We start from the raw sequence: 8,500 nt of genomic DNA on the forward strand, positions 1-8,500 counted from the left end.
CTTCAGAAAAACAAAAAGCAAGATGCTGCCCAACACACTGGGAACCACTAGAGTTGCATGCACATAAAAGATCTGAGATAAAAAGGGCTATGTATGGAAAAAGACCTGCTGTTGATTTAGTTTGGCTGAGCTCTTACACTGCCTAGCTCCTGTGCTGAGCAGGCAAAGCCCTCACTCCTACCTGAACAGAGCTCAGCAGCAGCCCAAACTTCAAAGCCAAGGAAATGGGTTTGATCTTCACTCCCTGTTACTGCAAACACACATGCACACAATCCCACTCAGACTCAAGCAAGAGAACAAATATTTGGGGGTATTTCTCCTTCCTGGCCTCTCCCAAAGGAGGATGAAGCCCCGGAGGTGCCAAACATCTTCACACCCACGTGTGTTCCCTTCTCTTGACACTCGAGCAGCATCTCCCTATCCAAAAAGGCTTTTGGTTAGCTCAGCACCTCCCAGCTTTCCTTGGCTGCAGATTTGCTCGCCTGTCATTTCTCTGATTCATGTTCTGCCACACAGGGAAAAAACTGAAACGCTCTCTGTGAAACACAACTCGGGTGTGCAGCCACCTGATCCCTGCCCACACGATTTAGATGGCTGTGCTTCCTGAAGGGAAAGGTTTTTAGCCAACACCATCTCAACATGTGGTTTGCAGCAAACGGATCCCTCCTGCAGCAGCCAGCAGGTACCAGGTTTTTACCAGGTTCGCCACAGGTGAGACTTCCACCTGCCATGAATGCCAAATGTCACTTTTGCTTTTCTTGGAGGCTGAAAAAGCTCATCTCTATGAGACCTATTTGACAGAGGCTAAAGGTTCCTAAGCTCACATGAACGCACTCAACAGTAGAAAGCTCATGGGCTGCTGTAGCAGATTCAGGACTGGGATGCTTGTGAGGAAGGGCATTGTATAGGCTGGAGGGTTCTTGCCCACACGAAGCGCACACCCTGTCTGGGCTTCTGCTGAGGCCTGAGACTCCCATTAAATAACAGGGACATCAATGGCCTTTTGTGTGCTGGCACCTCAGCCAGATAGAACACTTCTGAGATCTGGGTGACTCACATATGTTATGTAATGGAGGTGGGTAGAGGTAATCCTCCTCATTAGATGAACTAATTCAACTGGAAGATGTTGAGGTTTTGGCCACTGGAATCTTTCCCCTTTCAGGCTGAAAGCTGAAAGTGAAGCAGCAAGAAGAGCCACAGCTGGGAGCCTCATTAAGCACAGATAATGAGAGGGAAGGAGGAGTGGGACTTGTGGAAGGGAGCAGTAGGTAATTCACAGAAGAGCTAACCAGAAGGAGGAATGTAAGAAAATGCCAAGAAACCAATTTCATTGTCCATACTACGTATATATATAACCTGGAATTCAGAATTCTACTTTCCAGTAAAAGCACTCTTCTCTCTTGTTTCAAGATGGGTCTGCGGTCAGACAGAAAACAACTCCTGTTAGCTCTAAGAAGACCAGTCTGAGGTAAAAAGAAAGAGCAAAAGAGAGCGTGCTTAGGAAGATTGCCCAAAGACTGCAGAGGCTTACGTGGCTCTGGGAAACCCAGTAAGTAGGTTGAGATGCTGTATTTGGAGAGGGTTCAGCCAGCAAAACAGTGGCTGGAAGGAGCCCATGGAAGGAAGCTGGATGCTCCTGGCAATGATGCAGACCTGTGATTTTGTGCCCAGCTGGGCAAGGAAATGGGCAGCGAGATCAGAGGCGATTTTGATCCAGCTCCAAGGAAATGAGTGGAGATTGCCAAGCCAAGTAATGCACGAGTGCCACCACACAATGGCTGGAAGGTAGAAGGGTGGACTAGATAACAGCTTTCACACGGTTATTATCGAGATAGGCAATCACCGGCCCTGGCTGCTCAAGGCTAAGCTACCAGCCCAAAGGCAGGCTGCAGCGATGCCAAGCCATGCTCGCTCCTCGCAGGGCAGCAGGAGCACAGAAGGGCTGCAGCCCCTCTCCTCTGGGAGGTGTCCTGCATGGTGGAGACTTGAAAGCATCTTCACGCATGGGCCATGCAACAACCTCAGGAAGGAACAGAAGAGAAACAGTGGTGGACAGTAAAAATGTATTCTGAGGATGTAGGAAAGCAGAAGAAAATCTCTGGTGTTAGCCACCTTGTGAACTTGTGCTGGCATTGGTCCTGATTTCCGCCAGCATAAACAACATCGGAACAGGTTAAAATGGAAAGAGCTGAATCTATGGATCATTGTTTCAAGAGAAGGAACACGATAATGCTTCAGGAAAGGGTGGTTTTCATAAGGACAATGATGGGGAAAATGAAGGAGTCAGCACTTTGCCAAAATGTTCTCTCTGGTACCAGTACTTGGAAACTAGCCTTGAGCCTAAGGAGGGAGCTTTTCCATACCCTGTACACTCTAGGGGCAACAGTTCAGAAAATCTGTGCTAAAAGAGATTCTCAGGCCTTAAACTGAACAGAATTAAAGCCAAACCACTTGAGTTCATGTGCCAGGAGCTGCTCTGCATCTTCCCATTTCCAAAAGGAGCTGCTCCAAAGGACTCACCCCCTCTTCTGCTCAGAGTATGCAGACTCCACCGGGACAGGGGGTGACCCATCCGTCTTCACTACTTTTCCTTCTGCCAATCTTTCATAGCCATCTCACTATCAGCAGAAGTGAAGACATTGCCAAAGTGAAAGTCAGTATTTTGGGACTGAGAAGCAGACAGCCATTCTGCCAGCTTATAGTGTGGTTGCGTGTCTTCCCCATTGTTGAGCAACTGATTTGCTTCCATGTAGCTGCCAATGCTGAATTAGGGGGTTTTAAGAGAATTTCTATGAACTTTGTGAATTCAGAGAAAAAGCTGCATGATTGGACAGTGGGAAGAAAGCAATGTGTGTGCTTAAAAAGCCTTATCAGATCAAAGTTGGAGGAAGGAAGAGAAGTAGGACCTCATTCAGGACTTTTCAGCACACAGGTTCCCAACCCTGGCAATACCTAAATTTACAATTTGCCAAAATGCAGTGAGACCACATGCTGTGAGAGCACTCTGGTGACAGGAGAGGACAGGTTGGTGGCTCTCCGTGCCTCCAACACCTGCATGGAGCTGGCACAGCTGTGCTCCCGTGGTGACAGCTGGGAGACATATTGGCTGCATCAGGAAGTGGCTGAGATGGCATTTCCTTCTTCCCCTCCCACAGTATTAGCAAAGCTGCTATAATTGTTAAAGTCTAAAGCAGGGAGATCAAATCTGAGCTACAAGTGACATGATACAAGAACTCCAGGGTGCCTGTATTGCTGATCTTAATCAGCAGGATGACAACAGAGATGCTTATAGAGCTTGTAAGCCTATTAAAGTGCTCCAATGAGTAAAACTGAGCTTGGAACTATCGCTGGGGAGTCGTTAACAGCAGCACATCAAATAGTCAAGTGTTGTTTTGCAAGAATGGCAAAAACATATTTTAGAGGACAGCTAGGAATGCAGCTAATTAAAGGAAAAGCAAAAGCACCGCGCTCTCTATAGAGAGAAGTGCCCAGCTTTCAGTTCGGCCTTCTTCTACTTGCAAGCCCATGAAACTCATGGGAAATGCTGATGGCTGGGAAACCAGGCCACTGTGACTAAGGTCAGGTCACAGAGTCACAGAATTTCCTGAGATGGAAGGCACCCACAACGATTACAGAGTCCGGCTCTTGGCTTCACACTGGACCACCCCAAATCCAAACCTTGTGTCTGAGAGTCCTGTCCAAACACTCCTTTAACTCTTTAAATACAGTTTTCTTTGTTTCTGGACTCAAGTTCAAACACCTGTGGCTCTCTGCAGGACCAGCAGCAAGTGCTGGTCAGTGACATCTCCTCTTGCTGCTGCAACCAGCCAGGCCCTGGGCATCACCCAGTGACACAATGACATGTGGGCATCGCGGTGACATTTGAGCATCTCCCAACAGAAGTCCCTGACAATTCCACTGGATTTCACTTGCTGACTGCGAGGGCGAAGACGGCTCATCACAGAAATGTGTCTGTGTGAGAATTTCTGTTAAACAGAGACAGGAAAAATTAAAATTGAACCACCTGAATCAGAAACATCTTCTGTTTCTGAGTCAGAGAAGCTGTTTGAGTCCTCAGGCTTCCCTTCTCATCCTCCAGGACAGGATGAGAAGGAACAATTTGGGACACTGCTCCAGCATGGATAAAAGAAGAAAAGGATTCATTAACTACTTCTTCTGAAGAGCAAACCAAATGTTTCCGTCATATTTCTTTTGCAGAGAGCAAACCCAGCATCTCAAGCCACCATCAACGCTGGCACTGCTGCAATCCTGCCAGACCTGCTGCAGAAGCACAGAGAAACATGCCAGCCTCTGGCCCCCTCCCTCGGCTGCCGCTTCTGCTCCTCCACCTCACACAAGTCCCAAATTTACACCTGGCCCAGCACAGCACCCACAGGCAGCAGAGCGGCAGCTCCTCAGGCCCTCCTCACCTCATCCCTCGCAGCAGCCGTGCAGGGGCAGCCCCGTCCTGCCCCAATGGCACCTGCAGCTCTCACCGGGCACAGGCAGGGGACGGGCCGGCACCCCAGGTGGGACCCACTGCAGGCAGCAGGGATGGCAGCACCAGTTATAGGTTCATGAGTTGGGAGCTCAGACAGGTCTGGAAAGATGTTTGAGTAAAACACCTCCTCCATTCTCAGGTCCTTTTATCTATTTATTTATTTAACGGTTCTGGAAATCAAACGTTTGAATCATTAACTTTTTTAGCTGTCATGTCCTTTTAGTCATTCATTCATTCATTCCTTTAATGGTGACATCTCAGACTGATCTGTATTTTGTCTCTCGAAAGGAAGCAGAACACCAACTTAATGGTCTTCATTAAAGAAAAGAATCAGGCTCTAGATTCTTAGCCTGTTAATTTCAAGAGATAGCTTCCTCTATGAAGCCTTTCAAGTGGTACTTCCTGATTCGTACTGCTCTCAAGAACCGTATTACGTCAGTGTTGCTCCCACCCTCTGGGAATCTTTTCAGTGTATTATGAAGTCTGAAGGTCACATTAGAGATGCAATAAATTGCCAAAACATGAGCTATATCTTATTGGCAGGCATAGGGCAGCTTGCCTGGTATGCATATTTTAGTTTAAATTTTATCTTTGCTTTGGAGTTCATCTAAAGAATGCGTGGGCCGATGCACTTAAACTCAGGCACCAGCATCCAAAAACACTGTCCTGGGAAGGAATGCCAACATCTGCTGTTACACAGAAAAGATGGGCTGCCCAGAGAAGCTGCAGTGCTCCATCCCTGGTGGTGCTCAGTTGGATTGAGTCCTAGGCAGGCTACCTAGTGATTGGCAACCCTGCCCACAGCAGGGAGTTGCAGCAGGGTGGTCTTTGAGGTCCCTTCCAACCCAAACCATTCTGTGATTCTATGACATGGACTCTCTGCAATCTGTTGCTGGTAACAGCCATTTCTGTACCACATCGTGGCCATGGGCCTGAGTAGCAAGAGGTATTTCTGTAGGGTTATGGCTATCCAATGGACTAAGATTTTACCTGTTTTTCTCTTGTTTGTAATGAAAAGACTGGTTTAGAAAGTGAGTAGCAGAAAATCCCCATTCTTTTCACTAATCATTGAGTGTGCAGGGCATGAAGTCAGGCCTGCGGATGAGACTGATCAGGAGTCCGTGGGTGACAGAGAACAGAGGGACTGGGCATTCAAAGCTCTAACCAAAATCAGCACCAGGCACCTGACAGCACTGCGAGGAGCAAGATCTGGCAATACCTGCCCTGCCAGGCACAGTGAATAGGAGCACCCATGTTGAGTCCCTGTGGCAGCAGCTGACTCACACCTGCAGGGAATGCAAATGGGCAGGAGCTGAGAAGGAACCAAGAGGTGTGTGAGCAGGGTCAGGCTGTGCTGGAGGAAGTTTTCACGAAGTCTGATTATGGGTGGGATGGGCCCTTTCCTCCCCACTGCCTTAGTTTCCCTGTAAGGAGACAACAAGCTCTCTTCTCCACCACAAACTAAACAATTCCAATATTGAACTGCTACTGTAGTTGTGAAACGTTAGCTGATCACGTTTCCTAGACTTGGTAAGTCTGTTTACTTTCAGGGTGACACAGAGCACAGACCCAACAGAATGAACGCAAGCAGCAAACCAGCCACAATTGCTGACCCACAGCCTGGCCCCATCAACGAGGTAACCTGCAGCTCAGTGCTTTTGTAACACAAGCAGAAGCCTAGCAGGACTCCCCAGACTCCTCGTCTCTAGCACACAACTTTCAGCCGCTTGACACTCCCAGCAGAAGCACTGAATTTCTGGGACAAACACAGAGCTATCCTGCTCCACAGATGTTTCCTTTTAGCTCTACTGGACTCAAGTCAATGAAAACGTGGCAATATCTGCACAGCAACACATGGAACTTTCCACCAGCCCAAATGGGAACAGGAGCAGTCTCAGTTGAAGCCTTTATGAAAAATCTCCAATTGCTATTTTTGTTTGGGGTGGAAGGGAGGAGTTAGAGAGCAAAGAAAATAGAAATGGGCAGCATAGTCCCTTGCATGCCTGAGAACCACAGCCTCAGAGATTTCTTGGCAAATGTTGTATCAACTGGGAGAGCTGCAGGCCCTTTCACCCCTATCTGAGCTTTGTTTATCCATTCGGGCTATGAGTTGGTAGCAGTAAATCTCCAGGGGCAGCTGAGACTGACTAGCGGCTGTGTATTGCTTTTGGCTGAGCTCATTATTTACATCTCAGGGGTAGAAGCAGCCCCAGGCTGAACTGGAGTCACACTTTACCCCACTGTTTTTCAGTGCCATTAGATGGGAGCTAGGGAGTGCATGGACCAAACAGGATTGCCCAAAGGCATCAAAGTTCTCTGCCTGCTTACAGAGCTACAGAGAATGGAGGGAGGACACACGCAGTTGAAGGAGCCTAGATCTCAGGCTAAATATCCATTTTCTCTAGTAAGGAGAGCAGAAGGAATGCATGTATATTCACTTCCATGGACAGATCAGTTAACCCACCTGAGCTGTGTTGGGGTTTCTTTTTTCTCCCAGTCTTTCTAACAACTAATTTAACATGCAAAAGACCAGGAGAGGGGCAAGGAAGCATCCTATCGCCACTAGTGAAGCTATGACTATCGTTGGTAATTTGTGGAAAGTCTTTAGTCCCTTCAGCTGGATGGCTGCTAGAAATACACTACTCTACAGTGTTACAAAAAGCATCCTGAAAATAACTCCAGGCAGCTTTCTGGTACATGATCACAAATTTGTAACAGAACAGGCAACAGCTCCGCAGAGAACAGCTGCGGTTTAAGACTTGCAATCCTCATTTCGATTAACCATTTTTTGAAACATTAAACAATGCACAACCAAACAGAAACTGCCTGTGATATGTCTAAGGTACTGTAAGTGGTTGGTTTGTTTTTTTTCCCTTCAGTTTTCTTTCTTTCCAGAAGTAGCTTTGCATGGCGAGGAATAAAACACATCTACCATAAAACTTATGTCAGGTTTGTCTTTGCTCCACACAAAATAACTCTAATGGTGTATTATGATCTACATAATCATAATCACTTCTTGTCTCTTGTTATCATAATCTACCAAACCCATCAATTCAAGTTCAGAGAAGAAACTCCAAACTATTTGAAACAAGGCATCTTGGGCAAATGTTGTAGAATTTTTCTACTTGCTCATTATGGTATTGGCTGCACATATCTGACATACACAGCAGCACTGCACTTCACCTTGAATAATTATTTTACCGAGCTCTAGGAAAAGGACTGAAGAGATTTTGAGATTGCTGTTTGAATGTGGGCATAGTTGTTTTGCACTATAATCAGCTCACCTTCAGCAAACATGTTCCAGTCAAGAAATTTTCTACATCTGGTATTAGGAAATTACAACAGGAAACTGAGAAAAAGCTGCTTGACTAAAAGGTAAAGGATTTTGGGATTACTGCTGTGGCTTTTGTTATACTTGCTTTAAGGAACCTTCTAACACAGCTGAAACCCCTTCTTATAATTTAACTTTTCCTCCAAGTTCTCCAATCTGTCATCTCTTCCTATCATGCAGGAGGAACAGCTCTTGCTCTTTTCTGTACAAGCCAACTGATGCAGGCATCCACTGCTTTAAGGATCTGGTGAAACAACTCAACTGCACACGTTATCAGGCATTTTCTACTGTATTTCCCAGCTTTGATGTATTCCAATCTTTGTGAAAACAAAGCAGAATAACAAGAGTTTTCCTCTTGTTACAAGCTGTACAACTGCCTCCCTGTTCATTCCAGCTCCAGTCCAGTGAAGCAAAAAACCTGCATTCTCTCACATGCCTCTGTAGGGCAATAGCAGAAGTGAGGCTTTAGCCCTGTAGCACGGCTGCCCCACGACCTTAAGGATCATTACTCACAGCCACTATGCTTTTCCAGCTGAACTAGCAAACTCAGAAAAATTCATTATTTTCCCTTCAACCTTAGGCGTGCCCCTTCTCCACCATAAGAGGTTTCGCCCAGGCTATTGCATCTGCTGGCAAGAGGGACAGATGGAGTTTTATTTAATAAAATA

Source organism: Tympanuchus pallidicinctus, unplaced genomic scaffold, assembly GCF_026119805.1.
Source record: "Tympanuchus pallidicinctus isolate F22 unplaced genomic scaffold, pur_lepc_1.0 scaffold3, whole genome shotgun sequence".
Lineage (NCBI taxonomy): Eukaryota > Metazoa > Chordata > Aves > Galliformes > Phasianidae > Tympanuchus > Tympanuchus pallidicinctus.